Here is an 18,124-nt window from a genome sequence, read left to right on the forward strand (position 1 = left end):
GTCTGCACCACTGTCCCCTAAGACCCAACAGCTCACACCTCTCCACACACACAGTGAGTCTGCTCCACTGTCCCCTAAGACCCAACAGCTCACACCTCTCCACACACACAGTGAGTCTGCACCACTGTCCCCTAAGACCCAACAGCTCACACCTCTCCACACACACAGTGAGTCTGCTCCACTGTCCCCTAACACCCAACAGCTCCCACCTCTCCAGACACACACAGGGAATCTGCACCACTGACCCCTAAGACCCAACAGCTCACACCTCCCCAGACACACACAGTGAATCTGCATCACTGTCCCCTAAGACCCAACAGCTCACACCTCTCGAGACACACACAGTGACCCTGCACCACTGACCCCTAAGACCCAACAGCTCCCACCTCTCCAGACACACACAGTGAGTCTGCACCACTGACCCCTGAGACCCAACAGCTCACACCTCTCCAGACACACACAGTGAGTCTGCACCACTGTCCCCTAAGACCCAACAGCTCACACCTCCCCAGATACACACAGTGAGTCTGCACCACTGTCCCCTAAGACCCAACACCTCACACCTCTCCAGACACACACAGTGAGTCTGCATCACTGTCCCCTAAGACGCAACAGCTCACACTTTCCCAGACACACACAGTGAGTCTGCACCACTGTCCCCTAAGACCCAACAGCTCACACCTCCCCAGACACAAACAGTGAGTCTGCACCACTGTCCCCTAAGACCCAACAGCTCACACCACTCCAGGCACACACAGTGAGTCTGCAACACTGTCCCCTAACACCCAACAGCTCACACCTCTCCAGACACACACAGTGAGTCTGAACCACTGTCCGCTAAGATCCAAGAGCTCACACCTCTCCAGACACACACAGTGAGTCTGCAACACTGTCCGCTAACACCCAACAGCTCACACCTCCCCAGACACACACAGTGAGTCTGCAACACTGTCCCCTAACACCCAACAGCTCACACCTCCCCAGACACACACAGTGAGTCTGCAACACTGTCCCCTAAGACCCAACAGCTCACACCTCTCCAGACACACACAGTGAGTCTGCACCACTGTCCGCTAAGATCCAAGAGCTCACACCTCTCCAGACACACACAGTGAGTCTGCACCACTGTCCGCTAAGATCCAAGAGCTCACACCTCCCCAGACACACACAGTTACCCTGCACCACTGTCCCCTAAGACCCAACAGCTCACACCTCCCCAGACACACACAGAGAGCCTGCACCACTGTCCCCTAAGATCCAACAGCTCACACTTATCCAGACACACACAGTGAGTCTGCACCACTGTCCCCTAAGACCCAACAGCTCACACCTCTCTAGACATGCATAGTGAGTCCGCACCACTGTCCCCTAAGACCCAACAGCTCACACCTCCCCAGACACACACAGTGAGTCCGCAACACTCTCCCCTAACAGCCAACAGCTCACACCTCTCCAGACACACACAGTGAGCCTGCACCACTGACCCCTAAGACCAAACAGCTCACATCTCCCCAGACACACACAGTGAGTCTGCACCACTGTCCCCTAAGACCCAACAGCTCACACCTCCCCAGACACACACAGTGAGTCTGCTCCACTGTCCCCTAAGACCCAACAGCTCACACCTCTCCAGACACACACAGTGAGTCTGCACCACTGTCCCCTAAGACCCAACAGATCACACCTCTCCAGACACACACAGTGAATCTGTACCACTGTCCCCTAAGACCCAACAGCTCACACCTCTCCAGACACACACACTGACCCTGCACCACTGACCCCTAAGACCCAACAGCTCACACCTCCCCAGAGACACACAGTGAGTCTGCTCCACGGACCCCTCACTCCCATCACAGCTCACACCTCTGCAGAAGCTTTGGCTGAGGGCCTGACACCCCTGTGCAGAGCGTGTTTTATGGTCCCATTGCTGTCTCTGGGGACAATCTGGCTGGTGGACATGGAGACTGGCTCAGGAACTGGGGGCTCTATCATTTGTTTTAAAAAGTGCAAACACGACTTCCGTGTCATCAGAGTCTAAACTTTTGAAAATAAAGTGTCCTGTTTTGTCCTGGCAGGTGTCTCCGTGGAACAAGTGCTTGTCTTCCGTTCCCTCACTTTTAACTGGCTCTCGTGACTCCAGCCACTCATCCCAATACGCAGTAAGCAAACCTTTCCCTATGTCCGAGGGCTTTCCAGCTCCATCAGAGCCCCCCATCCCAGCCCAGACCTGATGTCACAGGCTCCTTGATCCCTTTCACCCATCTGATAGGAAGACTTTCCTGCTGCCTGTGAGGTAGGATCTGGACCCTCATGACAGGAAGGGGTGACCCACCACCAGGGCGGGGGAACCCCAAACAGCTCCACTCATTCGGTATCAGCGGGCTGAGACCTTCTTAACACGCTTCACTTCTGATCTTTTAAAGCTGTCAGACCAGAATGATTTTCAGTCACTTTGCTCTGGAGTGGATTTAAAATCATGTCCCAAAGGTGGTAGATTAATAGATTAAAAAGGTAAAGTATTAGCCTAGCACTTCATCCTGTCTCCTTACCCACAAAGGATAGTACAAGTGTCATAGGTCGTGACAATGAGACATCAACGTACTCCGAGCGGCCTTCTGAGAAACTCGGCCGCTGCCCGCTGCCATTGGGCCAGGTAATCTCCAGCAGACCCAGGTGTGGGGGAGGAAGAGGCTGCCCCGTCCCTACGACACAGCCAGCTTTGCAGCCAGTTCCCAGGCTCTCACCTGCTCCTCTGGACACAGGAAATTCCAAAAACTCTCATGCGGTGCCACCACTGTGCGTTTGTTTTCTCTATTTTCTTGAAAGAAATAAATATTACAGTTTCAATAATAATGAATGTGGATTTCCCAAGGAAAGCAGAGAGGAGCTGTTAATGGCATCAATTGACTTTAGCATTTTGCTGGTAAGAATTTCAGAGTGGAAAGGGGAGTTTGGATCAATAGCTGTCTGAAACCTCAGCAGCGTACTGGAACCTTGTTTTCCAGTAACGAGTTTGCTAAAGTGTGGCTGTGCTCAGAGGAGGCTGAGATTTTAGAGCCTTCTCTTGCATGTTCCAGCTTTGTGGTCCATTTCCGGAGCAGAGCTGGGCATTCTGCTTAGTAAGAGAAAAAGTCAGCTTCAGTTTCTCTCCCATTAAGACGGAACTCATCTCGACTGAGTGGAATTCCAGGAGCTGAGCTTGTGAAGGCCAGAGCGTGTCAGACATGAGTCCCAGCACCTGCCTGTCCTCCCTATAGCCTCTGGGGCTGGGCCAGTGGCCGGGAGGCTGTGTCCATCACTGCGGAGTACAAGTTCTCACACCTTCTTGTGTGCACCTCCTGCTGAGCATGTGCCAGGCTGGAGGACAGAGCCTCTGCCCCTTCTCTCTCTCTGCACGTGCCAGGCATACAGTAGGCACTCAGTGCAGGCGCAGTGACAGACACCTTCTTGGCTGAATCCGGGCTCTCCATCAGCACCGGAGCCTTCACGCTCCTTCCAGAACAACCTCTGTGTACCCTGAAGACGCGCTTTGGCACCTCCTCCGAAGAGTCACTCTCCAGTATCTGCTGTGCTTTATAGAAAGTGTGAGGCTTCATGCTTTAGACGTGACCTTTGGAACTGACTTCCCTTATGAAGGGAAGCCCAGGTGCAGACCCCACCACACACCTTTCTCTCGTGCTCAGCTCAGGAAAGAACCAAGCAAAGCATGAGGGGGATTTTGAACGCTAACGGCACAGGCCCAGCTCAAAGGTGTGCTTTCTCCTGAAATTTTAGAAACAAAAAAATTCTTCCCGAGATCCCTTTGCCGTCTCGCCCCCTAAATCACGAGTATGTCTGAAGGTTCATGTCACGGGGACTGTATTTTCTATGGTGTTCTTTCAAAGTGTGTTCCTGGAAAAGTACTTTGGGAGGCTGAATCTGAAAGTCTTAGAAATTATTATTATTTTCTTTTTGCAGCGCAGCAATGGGGCAGAACGGCCCTGGAGGTCCCTGCAGGCCTCCGGCATGTCTGGTCTGCACGAACCCTCTGTGGGGCCTCTGTGCACGGGCTGGGGGCCCCGGGCTCCGCTCACTCCTCAGCCAGGCCCTGTGGAGCTGCCAGGTGGTGCCACTGGACACAGACAGCTCCTTACAAAGACCAGCGCCTCCACGTAGATGTGTTACACATACAATCCTGTTGTTTAAACAATGGATAAGGGAGGATTCCTCCCTTCGGAGGGCTCCTGGCAGCTGTGGCCCTCCCTCTGCCTGGCTCCAGCTCAGTTCCTGCCTTGGTGGGACCAGAGGAGCCAGCGTGGCTTTGGAGCTCCTGAGGCAGTCCAGAGCTGGGAGGTGGGCACGGGGCCTGGATTATCTTCTGAGGAGCCAGGCGGCCCTGGCTGAGGCCCTGAGTGTAGTGTCGGGGAGGTGGTGTAGAGGAGACAGGTCGGGGAACAGGGGGGTTCAGGCATTTGGAGGAGTGGTGGTCCCCGCAGGGGTTAGAGACTGGTCGGGGAAGGGAAGAGTCTGCCCGGAAGTCTGCCTGGCTCCATCTGCAGACCCTCTGAACACTGCTGGAGAAACTCAGGTTTTCCTGTGATTGCAGGTAGAGCTTGACTCGGTTTGGAAGCCGGGCATGTTTTGCTTTTTAAACATGATTCTGCGGTGGATTCAGCCACGTGGCCGGCAGGGTTATACATCTGTGCACAGAAGGGTGTCATCTCACTGGGAGTGTGGGTGCAGGTCGGGCAGGCATGTAACCCTGCAGGGGCCGATGCTGCCCACCCCACGGCCATGGGCTGCGGGGCTGCTGACTTCTGCCTCTACAAGTGGATGAGGACAGTTCGCCTCACACGGTGACAGAGAGAGGAGCTCTGGTTGGTGTTCCTTAGGCTCTGGGCAGGAAAGGCCTCGGCCCACAGGACTAGAGCACTGGGGACAGAAACGTCAAGAGCCCCAACACCCCTGGGACCAGAGGCAGAGGGCCGGGCAATGAGAAGGGGCCCTCAGAGCACAGGGGAAGCCGAAGCAGGCAGTGTCCCTTGGTCGGGGGAAGAGCCCATTTCCAGAGGGCTAAATGTCACCGAGATGTCAAACAAGGGAAATGGGGAGATGCGGCCTTAGGATTTATCCGGCTGGGAAGTCTGCGGTAGTGACAGCAGCCAGAAGGATTCTGCCACAGCAGAGGAGTGGAAGTGTGAAGGCAGACAGAGCAAGGCCACGTCTTCATAAATATTTCAGATGACCCAGCACCAGGAGTGCGGCAGCTCGCGCAGTCCCAGTTATCTGTATCTGAGAGAAGCAGGGAACTTTTCCCAGCGGTTTCTGGGAAATGTGAATGGCACTTAAGCCTGTCCGTTTTGCAAATGGATCTTTCAGCCTTTGAGAACGGTGTGGTATTCCGTGAATCCCCACTTCCCGCCTCGAGTGCGTATTATGGAAACTTTGCAGGCAGTCTTCTACCCGGGTATCTTGGGTGTGAACTGCAGTGGCCACCAGGCACCTTCCAGGGCTGAGCAGGGCAGGGTGGGCACGGGCTGTCCTCGCAGAGATGGGCTCGGGAAAGCAGATTCACAGGGAGAAGGGCTGCTTGGCATCCTAGGCAGGGCTGGCTCAGGGCTGGAGGTTTAATGACTGGTGGGAGGGGAGGTGTTGGAGGGGTTTTCTCCGCTTCGGCTGCAGGCACAGTTCCCAGACCTCCTGCTGATTTAGAAACAATTGCAGGAGGGATGTGTGCTGAGGGCTGGGGTGAGGTGGACGGCTGGGAAGGCCTAGGAGGAGAAAGATAAGGGACCTGGACACAGACCCCAGAAGAGCAGCGCCAGCTGAAGGCCTGAATGAGTGCCTGCCCATCCTCATCCTCTCATCCCTTCCCTCTCGCTGGTTTGCCCTGGTTGGCTGTGGAGAGAAGAGGGAAGAGTTGGGGCCTTTTGCTGGATTTGCTCCTGCCCCTGGAGAGCCACGCACCTGAAGTAACTCCTAAACCAGGTTTAATTCCGGTTAACGTGCAGGTGCTGCAATGCTGCGAGCCGCCATCCATCCAGATTTTGTACCTAGCCGTGTATAATTGAGAGGAAACTCGGCTGGGAGAGATAAAGGGGATGGGACGGACTCCATTAATCTTCGCCGGGCTCCATCTGAAGCCATTGATCTGAGCATTCACATGCAGACCTGGTGGGAGGATTCCTGGGGTCGGGGGAGAACCCCAAGGGCGATGCCAGGGCCGGGAGGATGCCTGCAGGAGGCACTGGGGATGGGGGGTCTGTCCTTGTCCTTAAGAGGGAAGTCCCAGAAGGAGGTGAACCCACTGGTTTTCTTGCATGGAGGCTGCATGTTCTCTTGATTCAGGATGGAAAGTTGACAACGAGCAGGATGTCCATGACCGGTTTCTTGTTTTCACCTTTCTTGGGTACAGTGTTCAGGTCTCTGTGGTGTGACCTCAGCCCGAGAGAGGTAGCGGGGCCTGGAGCTGGGTGGCTTCTCCAGGTGCCTTTACCACTCAGGCCCCTCACCTGACTCCGCCTCCCATCCCGGTGGCGTCTGAGTGGCCTCTCCTCCCCGGGGGTCTGAGCCCTTGGCTGCACCAGCACAGGGTTCTCCGAAGGTCAAACTCTGAGAGTACCAGGGAGCGCATGGTGAGTCCACGTTCCAGGCAAAGCAGAAGAGTCTGACCCTGCGCTCTCAAGCAGTGTCCCGTGGCTCTCTCCAGGAAGGCAGGTGCACTGCAGGGTGTGGGCTGCTGGCTCAGCGAGCAGGTGCCATGCCAGCCCCAGGCCACCTTCTTCACCCTGGCTGGAGCTCTGAGGTCCGGGACTCAATGCAGAGCCCAAAAAGAGCGAGGCTCATCCAGCTCCTCAAGGGTAAGCAGGGCACCTGCTCCTCTCAGAGTTGCCCTCAGTGTCTTCAGAGTCCTGACTCCCCTGCACCCCCCCATCTCTGCTCTACATTTCCTAAGAAGCTCCGTCTGCCCACATTTCTCCATATTCCCTACTGGGGGATGGGAAGGGCTGCTCAGCTCAGCTGGGCAGGGCCAGGTTCTAGGTGTGTGGAGGGCCCACAGCACCCCTGCCCCTGCCCCTGCCTTGGTCTTCCCTGCTCCCTCAGGGTCCCGGACCATCCTCTGTGTCCAGGTGGCCTCTGCCACAGAAAATGAATCATGACAGCCCCTCCTGGCCCTGGAGGGCCCTCACTGTCAGGGGTATGCTGGACACTAAGGAGGCTGGCATCCTGGGGGTCGGGCGTAGGACTCTGGGCCAGTGCACCAGGAGGTCAGCCTCCTGCAGGCAGCAGGCTTCCCAGGCTTTCTCTTTCTCTTTCTCCTGTGACCGCCTGGTCCCTTTTCCTGGATGCCTACATATGTGCGTTTCTGAGGCCGCTGTACACATTCACACAGACGGGCTTAAAACAACAGGAAGTGATCGTCTCATAGTGCTGGGGGCTAGAAGTCCCAGATCAAAGTTTCAGCAGGGCTGGTTCCTTCTGGAGGCTCCAAGGGAGGCTCCGTCCTTGCTCTGTGTTGTTGGCCGCCCAGACACACTGTGGCCGGGAACGCAGCCCTGTCTCTGCCTCTGTCTGCACGTGGCGTGCTCCTCCACGGCTTCTCCTGTTCTGAGGCTCTCAAGGACACCCCCATCACACTTAGGGCCCATCCCAACCCAAAATAGCCTCCCCATGAGCTTCTTCATTTATTCACATTTGCAAAGTCTCTTATTTCACACAAGGTCACACGCTGAGTTTCCAGGAGGACACACCTCTCTGGGAGGCCCGGTTCCTCCCGCACTAGGAAGGGTCACTAGGAGGCACCTCACTCGCATACCAGGAAGGTCAGCGGCGCTCAGACGTGCGCAGGCCTCTGACTCCATGGTGGGCGTCCTCGTCACTCTCCAGGTTTGGGCAGACTTTCAGACTGAGCCCTGCCCTCTGATGGACAAGGCCACGTCCAAAGGGACCTGATGGGAGCCAACCGAAGAACAGAATGTTTGTTTTACTTACTGCATTTTTATTGTGTTACTATGTCAACTATTTTATAATAAACTAGTCAACAGTTTCTAAGGTAAGGACAAAAATTTAGTCTGCCCATTCAAAACCTACCTCCATGGGATTAAAAATAAAAACCTTATGTGCATAACTTCTTTCAATTTTTCTTTGGGCTTCCTTTTGCATTTTGTGTTGGAAATTTGAGAGTTTCTGAGAATCCCTTGAGAGAATGGGCGCATGGCAGATTCGAAGCCGCTACTCTGAGAACTCCTAGTCCCCAGCAGAGCAAAGTGTTCTGGTGTGAGGAAAATGCGCACAGGTTCATTGCAGCTGTCTGGGGAGGGCTGAAGCTTTGATCCGCGTCTCTTCTATGCTTTGGTTTCTTCTCACTTAGAGTGGGAATTAGTGAAAACAGAATCTCTGGTTCACCACAGGGATATCAGGACGCACGCACCAGGAGTGCCTGAGAGCTCTGTCCTCCCCAAGGAGAGACTTGCACAAAGATCCCAGGAGGAAGCACGCTGGCCGGGACCAGTCATTAGTGTCAGGTGGGAAACGGGACCCACGGGGCAGGAAGGAGCTCCTGGTCTCTCTGGACCTGGTGTGCCCAGCAGCAACGCACGGGCGTCTGCTCCCAGGGCAGCCCTGTGGCCCCTCGCCCTGCCGCGGAACCAGCTTCTCCGGGAAAGCTCAAGCCCTCGGAACCCTCTTCTGCTCCCTCGTGGATTATTTTCCAGAAGAACACAACTTTGCCAAGAACATCCCACAATCTGGGTGCCTTGTCTTTGAAGATGCGGGAAAATGTGAACTGCGAGCCTACTACCTGCTTACACTTCAGAAGGTAAGGCTGACCTGGGGAGACGCAACTCTGACTCACTGATTGGCAGGAGGTCGACTCTTCCCGGCGACACATCTGCAGATCAGTTTCCCTCCATGCTCTGTTTGGGGATATTTTGGGTATCAAAGCCCCAGCACATCTGCTGGCCTCATGGGCAGGCTGCGCTGGGCCTTCCCCAAACACCCCAGGTCCCCCACCTGGCGTGGCCGTGTTAAAGAGTCACACGTGGAAGGGGGTGACCAGCAGCCTTTTGTGACTTCGCCTTTCCTTCTTGTTCTTAAGGCCGGTCTTCATCAATGCTTGGAATCACTGATGGGCGGCTCCCTAGGGGACAAGTGCGGCTTCGTGTCAGGTGCTCCTCAGAGCTCAGTCCTCCTGACTAGGAGACAGGTGCGGCTTCGTGTCAGGTGCTCCTCAGAGTTCAGTCCTCCTGACTAGGAGACAGGTGCGGCTTCCTGTCAGGTGCTCCTCAGAGCTCAGTCCTCCTGACTAGGAGACAGGTGCGGCTTCCTGTCAGGTGCTCCTCAGAGCTCAGTCCTCCTGACTAGGAGACAGGTGCGGCTTCCTGTCAGGTGCTCCTCAGAGCTCAGTCCTCCTGACTAGGAGACAGGTGCGGCTTCATGTCAGGTGCTCCTCAGAGCTCAGTCCTCCTAACAGCAACCTCCCTGTGTCCCTGTGCCAGGCGTGGCTGCAGCTGAGCCTTTGCGGTCTAGGTTCCCAGGCATCCTCTACTCAGTCCTCTGTTTGTGAAACGCTGGCCTGTCTGATCCTCCGTGAGATTTCTGCCCCGGCAGGTGCTGGTGAGCAAGGTAGGAGGTGGTCGCCAGAGCCGGAGGCCTGGGACTGCAGTTTACACACCTGCTGAAACTCAAGGAAGTGTCTGAATAAAAAGTAATGTGTTCACCCAAAATATTTTCTTTTTCTTTTTCATTTTTTTTGGTTTCCAAAGCTCATGCAAGAAAGAGTAGGAAAAAAAGGCAATTCTGCCCACAAAACAAGCAAGAAAATAAACACAAAAGCAAAAAAAAATCATCTGGGGAAAACAAACCAGCTCTACGGAAGTTCAGTCACGTGGTGTCCGGGGCCGTGTGCATCCTCCTGTCAGGCCTGGCAACCCAGATCCCAAGAAGCAGGGTCTTCTCCGCTGGGCTGGGGGCCTCTTAGGCTTCTGTGTTCACATCAGCAGCTTCTCTGTTGCCTGGACACCCAGGAACTGGCTGGCTACAGCCCTCAGGACCCTGTGGGCGATGAGGTCAGGGCACTCTGGTGTGGGGACGCTGAGGTCAGCCCCTCCATGGACAGGGCAGCTGTGCAGCTCCCTCTGGCTCACGAAGGGTGAGGTGGCCCCAGGCCTGGGCGAGTGTGTGGCACCACGGGGCAGCAGATGTGTGAGTTGCGAGGTCACCTGTGGCCCTGGCCGGCTTTTCACATCCACAGGCAGTGGAGGGTTGGACTCGGCGGCCCAAAGTCTTGAACGATGCGGCCCCTCCCCCACTTCGTGTGCAGTTCATCTTGTGGGTACACAGAAGAGTTTTCTTTCTTGTTTTTCGACTTACTCTTCCTCGTGATTCTGCTAGCAAACAGCCGGGGTGCTTGGCCGTGCGTGTGTTTGCTGAGGTGAAGCCTCTCCCCACAGTTTCAGCCACTGTGGAGGACACTGGTTTCTTCCCCGGAGGGTGGCTGCTTTTCTACAAACAGGATTTCATGGCACGCACTCCCATTTTATATTTCAGTCCTCAACAGCGCAGCTAAGTCAGTCTTAGTGATGGAAAGACAGATCCAATTATTTGGGTAACAGAGAGCGCTGCTGTCCACATTCATGGAAATCGGGCCTGTGCGCTCCGTAAGGTCACCTGAAAACAGAAGGAACGAGGGAAGAACCAAAGCAGAACAGCAGGGGCTCCGCAGTTCACACAAAACCCCCCAGGAGCCCTGGGCGCTGCCCACTCCAGATTGAGAGGAGAGTTTGCTTCTCAATCTCCTTTTGTTTGCCGGAAGAGCTTCCGAAGGATCTTAAGAAAGAAAGACAGAAGGAAAGGAAAAAGGAAGAGGGGAGGGAGGAAGTAAAGGAAAGGAAGAGAAGGGAAAAGAAGGCACCCAGAGCCGCTGTCCTTAGAGGGAGCTGTGTGCGTCTGAGGCCTAGGTGGTTTGCTTTTAACCACTCCCTACTATTTAATATTTATTTAGCACCAGCAGTAAGTGAGCTGCTGTTTGGCTGATGAAAGCCTCAGAGATTAAATCTATTTACAGGAAGTGATGGCCTCCACATTTCTAATATTTATCCAGAGTGCCAGGGAAAGGCTGGAGGGGGGACCTTGGTTTCGGAATCCAGCGTGAGTCATCCTGGGCAGCAGGCACTGAAGGGAATTGCGTCTGAGGCTTGAACGTTCTTTGCTTACAGTGCGGGGGTTCTTAATGAGTTGATGGTGAACACAAGCCTTTGTTGGCCCTGCCTGGCCCATGCCTTGGCCCTGCCAGAAGCTAGCCAGTATCTGGAAAGACAGAATGAGAGCTGGCTTGAACCCCAGATATGCCCTGCCTCCCTAGGGTGCCGCCCTGCCTCCCTCCCTCTCACTGCGGGTATTCTCATCTCGGTCACTGTCATCATGCATTCATCTGATGCCCACTTGTGTGTCACGTGTGTTTCAGTGTAGACGCTGTAGACACTCTGTCTAGTGTCACCCCTCCCTGCTCCCTCCCCCACAGCAACTAGTTCAGCCAGGACACCACAGCTAAGGATCTTTACACTATAAAGAACTACCTGAGACTGGGAAATCTACAAAGAAAAGAGGTTTGATTGATTCGCAGTTCCACATGGTGGGGGAGGCCTCAGAAAGCTTATAATCATGGCAGAAGCTGAAGGGGAAGCAAGGAATGTCTTATAAGGTGGTGGAGAGAGAGAGACGGGGCTGAGAAGTGGCAGACATTTATCACACAACCAGACTGCTTGAGAACTCCCTCACTATGGCGAGAACAGCACGGGCAAAGCTGCTCCCATGATCCAAACACCTATCAGGTATCAGGTCCCTCCTGTCACTGGCAAGGATCACAATTCCAGATGAGATTTGGGTGGGGACACAGAGCCACTGCCATGTGCCAGGCTGGGGCTGCTTCCATGGCCTTTTGTCTGAGGGAGGATAACTGTGTTCATTCCTTATGAGTGCTGCAATAAATTATCAAAAAATGATGTCTTAAGACAATGGAAATTCATTCTCTCATAGTCTATAGGCCAAATTCCACAATCAAGGCATGGGCAGGACCTCGCTTCCTCCAGGTGCTCCAAGGAGGACCCTTCCTGCCTCTTCCAGCTTCTGGGCTCTTCAGATGTTCTTTGGCTCCCATCTCTGCCTCTGTCTTCCTGTGGCCTCTTTTGTGTCAAGTCTGCCTCTTCATCTCTCACACAAGGACAGGACGATCCATTTAAGCCTCACCGGATAGTCCGGGGACATCTCCCATCTTAATATCTTTAACTTATTTCCCATCAGCAAGTTTCTTTTTCTTTTTTTTTCCTGTATAAAGTAGCACTCACCAGAGGTCCAAGGATCAGGGTGTAAATATCTTTATGGCGGGACAGGGTGTACCCTTATTCAGCCCACCAAAGTCACCTCCAAATGGCTGCAAATGTTGCCCCTGAGCTCTATGTCCTGAAACTGGCCAAAGGAATTCAGTTTCTCCAGAGATTCTTCAGCAAATAACAAGCCCACTTCCCACTGTCCTCCACTTTCTCCTTCTGCCCACCCCTCTAGTCCCTCCTTACTTCCTGTTTCCCACCTTCCCTACAACAAACTCAGTTGACACTGGAGCTGTCACTGAAATGCCTGTAACTAGTGTGGATAACTGTCTGGTACATGGCCTGGCACCTGGAGAGGCTCCATAGGTGATAGCCCCCTACCCACTCTCATTTTAGCCCAATCATTTTGGCCAAGAAAAGGTTTAGAGATTGCTGAGACCCCATGCTCTTCTTCAGACAACTCATGAAACTGTCACCATTTCAGAGACTCCCATGTGAACCTGCCTAAGGGCTCCTGCCTGTCTCTACACATTATCTGAACGTCAGGATTCGTTGTGTCTGAAAAAGACAGCCATCTGTTCGTTACTGCTACTACGGGGTGAGCTTTCCTGGGAGAAGCATCCAGACGATGCCGCAGCTTTTGGGATGGACTCTCGCACTACACTGAGCTTTCTGGGGGTGGCTTTTCTGGGGGTGGCTTGTTTTAGCCCCTGTGGAGAAGGGACCGTCCTCTTGTGCCTTCTTCTATTACTGTTTCACAACACACCCGGAAATACGGTAGTGACAAGGACCAGCCACGGGCTCACAGCTTCTGTGGGAAGTGTTCAGGCTACAGCAGCGGCGTTGTTTCTGTCCTGCTGCTCAACTGCACCTTAACCCAGAAGTTGCTGTTAGGTACTTTCTAGGTGTGGTTAGCATCTAACATTTCATGACCATCTTCCTTAAAAGGAACATTGCAGTCTGCTCTCTGACCACAGATGACTTCCGTTTAATTTGTTAAGTCTGGAATAATTCAAATCTGGAACTTCAGCTGTGAAGGCTGGAAGTCTGGGGTGACTCAAAAAAGAGGTGGGATGGTCAATTTTGCATATCAACTTGACTGGGCTGTAGAACCCAGCTACTCAGCTGCACCCTAATCTAGAAGTTGCTGTTATATATTTTGTAGAAGAGTTAAGACCTAAGATCATTTGACTTTAAGTAAAGGAATTATTCTGCATAATAGGTAAGCTTTATCCAATCAGTTGAAAGGACGTAAAAGCAAAACAGGATTACCCGAGGAGGAAGAGATTCCGCCTCACGGCTTCAGTAAGACCTCCTTCCTGACAGTTTCCAGCCTGCTCAACTGTCTTATGGATTTCAGACTTACCAGCCCCCACAATGACATAAGCCAATTCCTTGAAATTGTCAGTCAAGAAAAATGACCTCAGCAAGTCTCAATCATTTTAGGAGGTTTATCTGCCAAAGTTAAGGACATGTGCCCAGGAGATACGTCTATGACCTTCTTAGAAGATGAGTCTGAGGGTGCCAATATTTAAAAGGGAAAGGACAAGAAATGGAGAAATGCACAATTTTCATGTGGGGTGGAGGGAGGAATAGTAATTCCTGCCTTTGTCTGGCTGAGGCTGCATTTGTAAATAAGATAACATAGACAGTTGAGCAGAGGAAGCAGTCAGATGTGCGTTCATCTCAGGTGAGCAGAGGAATGGCTTTGAGTTCTGTCCTTGGTCCCGCACCTGTGGAGTAAGCTACTGATTTACGTTGCCGTGGCACACTTCAACAGGAGCCCTGTAGAGGAAACATCCTGAGGCTCACACAGGATTTCCTGGTGGGCACAATGTGAGGGAGGCGTGTAGTTTTTCAACTTTATAAGCATCTCATTTAGGAACCGAAATAGGAGGCAGGTGTGCACGACCCAGTTCCCAGCTTGACTTTCCCTTTGGATTAGTGAGTTTAGAGCCCCAAGATTCATTTGCCTTTCACAAAATAAATCGATTAATATATTTCTATATCTGCATATCTTTCCCCTACTGGTTCTGTTTCTCCGGAGAATTCCAGTGGATGCCATGGGGAATGGAGTCACTTGAAGCAACCTCACTCATGTGTCTGGGCTAGGAATGTAGACCTGGGCAATGTGACCTCCCCTGCTGTGTGGACTTGCTCATGTCGTGGTGGCCTTAGGATACTGAAGCCCCTTATATGATGGCACAGGATCCCATATTGAGCATGCCAGTAAATTTCCATTTTGGGGGTTCATGGGTTCTGTAGGTAAGGAGCTCAGACACGATGCAGCAGGGAAGGAAAAGCTGGATCACTTGTGTGGAGTAACCTCAAAATTCGGAAGAGTGCCTTCTGCTGCATGTAAATTAAAACAAATGCAAGCCCTCCTAGATTTAAGAAGAGAGGACATAGACCCTATGTCACAACAAGAGGCATGTGGAAAAAAATGCACGGCCATCTTTCTTAAAAAGAACATTACAGTCTGCTCTCTGGCCACAAATGACGTATTGTAAGGCTGAGGCTTCTGTGCATGGTTCCTTGGGTACTGTTCCTCTCAATCTGACCTGGAAGCATAAGGGAAAATTACCTTTGCCCCTCTCCCAATCTCCAATCCTGGGACAATATGGGTTGACCACTAAAGATACCACTATTCATGGGATTGGGGGAGAAAAGGCATATGTGAGTCACTGGACCGCAGCAGTTCTGAAATCTGGCCAAGTGTGTTCTCCAATCTCTGATTAAGCCGTCATCTCATTCACTGGCTCATTCACTCTGTGGCTCTTGGCTCAGCCTTCTGGGCTCTTGCTTATGCCCTAAGCCCCCCTTCCACCTCCTACTTTTTTTTTTTTTTATTAAGAAATGACCTGAGTTTATAACTGAATACCCTTCTCAGCCTACCTCCTGATGTCAGATGTTATCACTCCAAAATACTCTTTTCATTTCGTGTTGCTTCTATACTGCTTCAGTCCAAGGTGGTATAAATTCTTTAAACGGGTTATGGGTCTCCTTTGTATCCATTTATAACTCATTCTATTAGTCAAAGCCACACCCAAAAATCTCTGCTAGGTAAGCCCTTCTTTAACTCGAACTCCCTTTGAGGATAAAATAGGAAACGCTCTTAAGCTCCTAAAAGTTTACCTGTTAGCAGCAAGATCTTCCAGGCACAGCCTCGAGACTCCCGGAAGATCTTTTAACGTGGAAGAACCTGTAAAGCACTGCCTTCCATATTTCTCTGGAGAGCCGGAATATGTAAAATTGTTTAATCCCAGAGCTAACAAATCTTGCCTTTTCATGTTTTTTTTTTTTTTTTTTTGAGACAGAGTTTCGCTCTTGTTACCCAGGCTGGAGTGCAATGGCGCGATCTCGGCTCACCGCAACCTCCGCCTCCTGGGTTCAGGCAATTCTCCTGCCTCAGCCTCCTGAGTAGCTGGGATTACAGGCACGCGCCACCATGCCCAGCTAATTTTTTGTATTTTTAGTAGAGACGGGGTTTCACCATGTTGACCAGGATGGTCTCGATCTGTTGACCTCGTGATCCACCCGCCTCGGCCTCCCAAAGTGCTGGGATTACAGGCTTGAGCCACCGCGCCTTTTCATGTTTTATCTAAATTCTCCTCGAAAACTGAATGAATCCTTCTGGTAATTCACCCCTCTTTATCCTCATCCTGTGAGGTGCAGCTAACAGAAAACAGTTGATACTTCCAAATTCTGCTGAAAAACCCTCTCTGGTCTAATCCATCATTTCATTGCATGTATTTTCTACATTGTTGCAAGCAATAGTTTTGCTGAAATTTCTACCCCCTATAGCAGGAGCCTTCTTTCTTCGGGTAACATTTTTCCTTCTCTTCATTTCATTTTCCCTGGCACCTCCCATGAGATCTGCCTGGCTTCTGCTGACGGTCTGTTTGAGACTCTCCAATTTTCCCCAGCCCTAAAATGAGTGCCATGTATTTTAGGGTTTTATTGTGGTGGCATCCCACTTCCAGCTGCCAAATTCTGTTCCATTTCCTATTGTTGCAGAACAAATCACCCAAAACTTAGTGGCATAAACAACTGTTTCATTTGGCTCATGTACTCAGATTTCAAGAATTTAAACAGGCACAGAGAAGACGGTGTGTCCCTGACATGCAGTATCTGGAATCTTAAGTGGAAATACATGAGGCCTGGGGCTGCTCCCGAGGTTTGGGAACATACTCATTTCTAGAGTAGCTTTGCAAAGCAAAGCTGTAAGTACAGATGAAGTTTCGCTCACTCGACTGACCCTCACTCACCTCCTGCTGCCGGCCCCGGTGCTAACAGGCCATGGGCCGATATTGGTGCTAAAATGCTGAGCTCAGCTAGGACTGTCAGCCGGGGCTCCACATGGCCAGGCTTCTTCCACCTGGAAGGCTCCTGAGATCCCGGACTCCAGTGTGACCGTTCAGAAGAGCAGGGTGGCCACAGCTTGTCTCTGGATATCCTATGATTTACCACCCTAATACCACGTGGGCTGGAGCACTCACAAGCCACCAGAGACTCAAGGGGAGAAGACTTAGAGCCCACAGTTCAATAAGGATCATCAAACAATTTCATGGCCTTAATAAAAATTGCCTCGTGCATTATGTAAGCCTATTCTAAGAGTGAAACTGCCAGATAACTGAGAATAAATGATTTTCTACTGATCTACCAATAGAATCCATCCATCCATCCATCCATCCATCCATCCATCCATCCTCAATTCGGGCATTTGCACACATGCTCACCCAGCATCTGAGCCCACCCTGCAGCTCACAGGACACATTGCACAGACCTGTCTCTGCCGCATCCCTTCTCTTGCTGCCCCAGCTGCCCCCGTCCATCCTCATTGCCCCGGCCCTGTCCCAGTAGACCACTCCCACTCCTGGGTGACAATGAAGTCCTCCCAAGAACCCCCTGCCTCCTCTCTCATCCACAGGCCACCCAGCAACTAGAACATTCTCTCTAACATGCAAGTTAGATGGTGCTTTTTCTCACTCACAACTTTCAGGGGCTCCATTGCATCTAAGATAAAGCCAGGTGCCCTAGGGCAGCAGTCCCCAAGCTCTTTGGCACCAAGGACTGTCTTCATGGAAGACAATTTTTCCATGGACAGGGCACGGGGATAGTTTCAGGATGATTCAAGCCCATTACATTTATTGTTTACTTTATTTCTATTATGATTATTACATTGTAATATATAATGAAATAATTTATACAACTCACCATCGTGTAGAATCTGAGGGAGCCCTGAGCTTGTTTTCCTGCAATTAGATGGTCCCATCTGGGGGAGACGAGAGATGGTGACAGATCATCAGGTGTTAGATTCTGATGAGGAGCACAGTGCAGATTCCTGGCATATGCAGTTCAGGACAGTGTTCCTGATCCTATGAGGATCTAATGCCACCACTGATCTGACAGAGGCGGAGCTCAGGCAGTCATGCTGGCAATGCGCAGCAGCTGTAAATACAGAAGAAGCTTCGCTCACTCGCCCACCACTCACCTCCTGCTGTGCCGCCCACTCCTAACAGCCCCCAGTGTTCTCTGCAGCCCAGCGATGTGGTACCTCCAGCCACCTCCTTCCTGTGCTGCTCTCCTGATAGACTCAAGCCTCGCATGTGGCAGCCCCCAGGTTCTAGAATGTGCCATTGCTCGCTCCCCTCCCTTCCTTGCTCAGAGGAGCATGTGCTCATAGGAACAGGAACCCTGTTGTGAACTGCACCTGCGATGTGGTTCCCTCTTGGCTTTTCTCTTTAAAAGAGTAATTGCTGTACTGCCTTCCAGTGTCAGGGGACATGCCAGACCCCAAAAAGCTTTTCCCAGCTCCT

The 18,124-nt window shown here is 52.1% G+C and overlaps 1 long non-coding RNA gene across 1 annotated transcript; it reads right to left on the reverse strand.

Annotated features, from left to right (window-relative positions):
* Positions 1 to 7,652: 7,652 nt before the first annotated feature.
* On the reverse strand, positions 7,653 to 17,919 carry LOC118148948 (uncharacterized). The gene is made up of 3 exons (XR_004736062.3): positions 17,863 to 17,919; positions 17,523 to 17,756; positions 7,653 to 7,928 (listed from the first exon to the last, which is right to left on the reverse strand). It is a non-coding gene; the product is annotated as an uncharacterized LOC118148948 (long non-coding RNA).
* Positions 17,920 to 18,124: the final 205 nt, after the last annotated feature.

The sequence above is a fragment of the Callithrix jacchus genome, chromosome 2, assembly GCF_049354715.1.
Source record: "Callithrix jacchus isolate 240 chromosome 2, calJac240_pri, whole genome shotgun sequence".
NCBI lineage: Eukaryota > Metazoa > Chordata > Mammalia > Primates > Cebidae > Callithrix > Callithrix jacchus.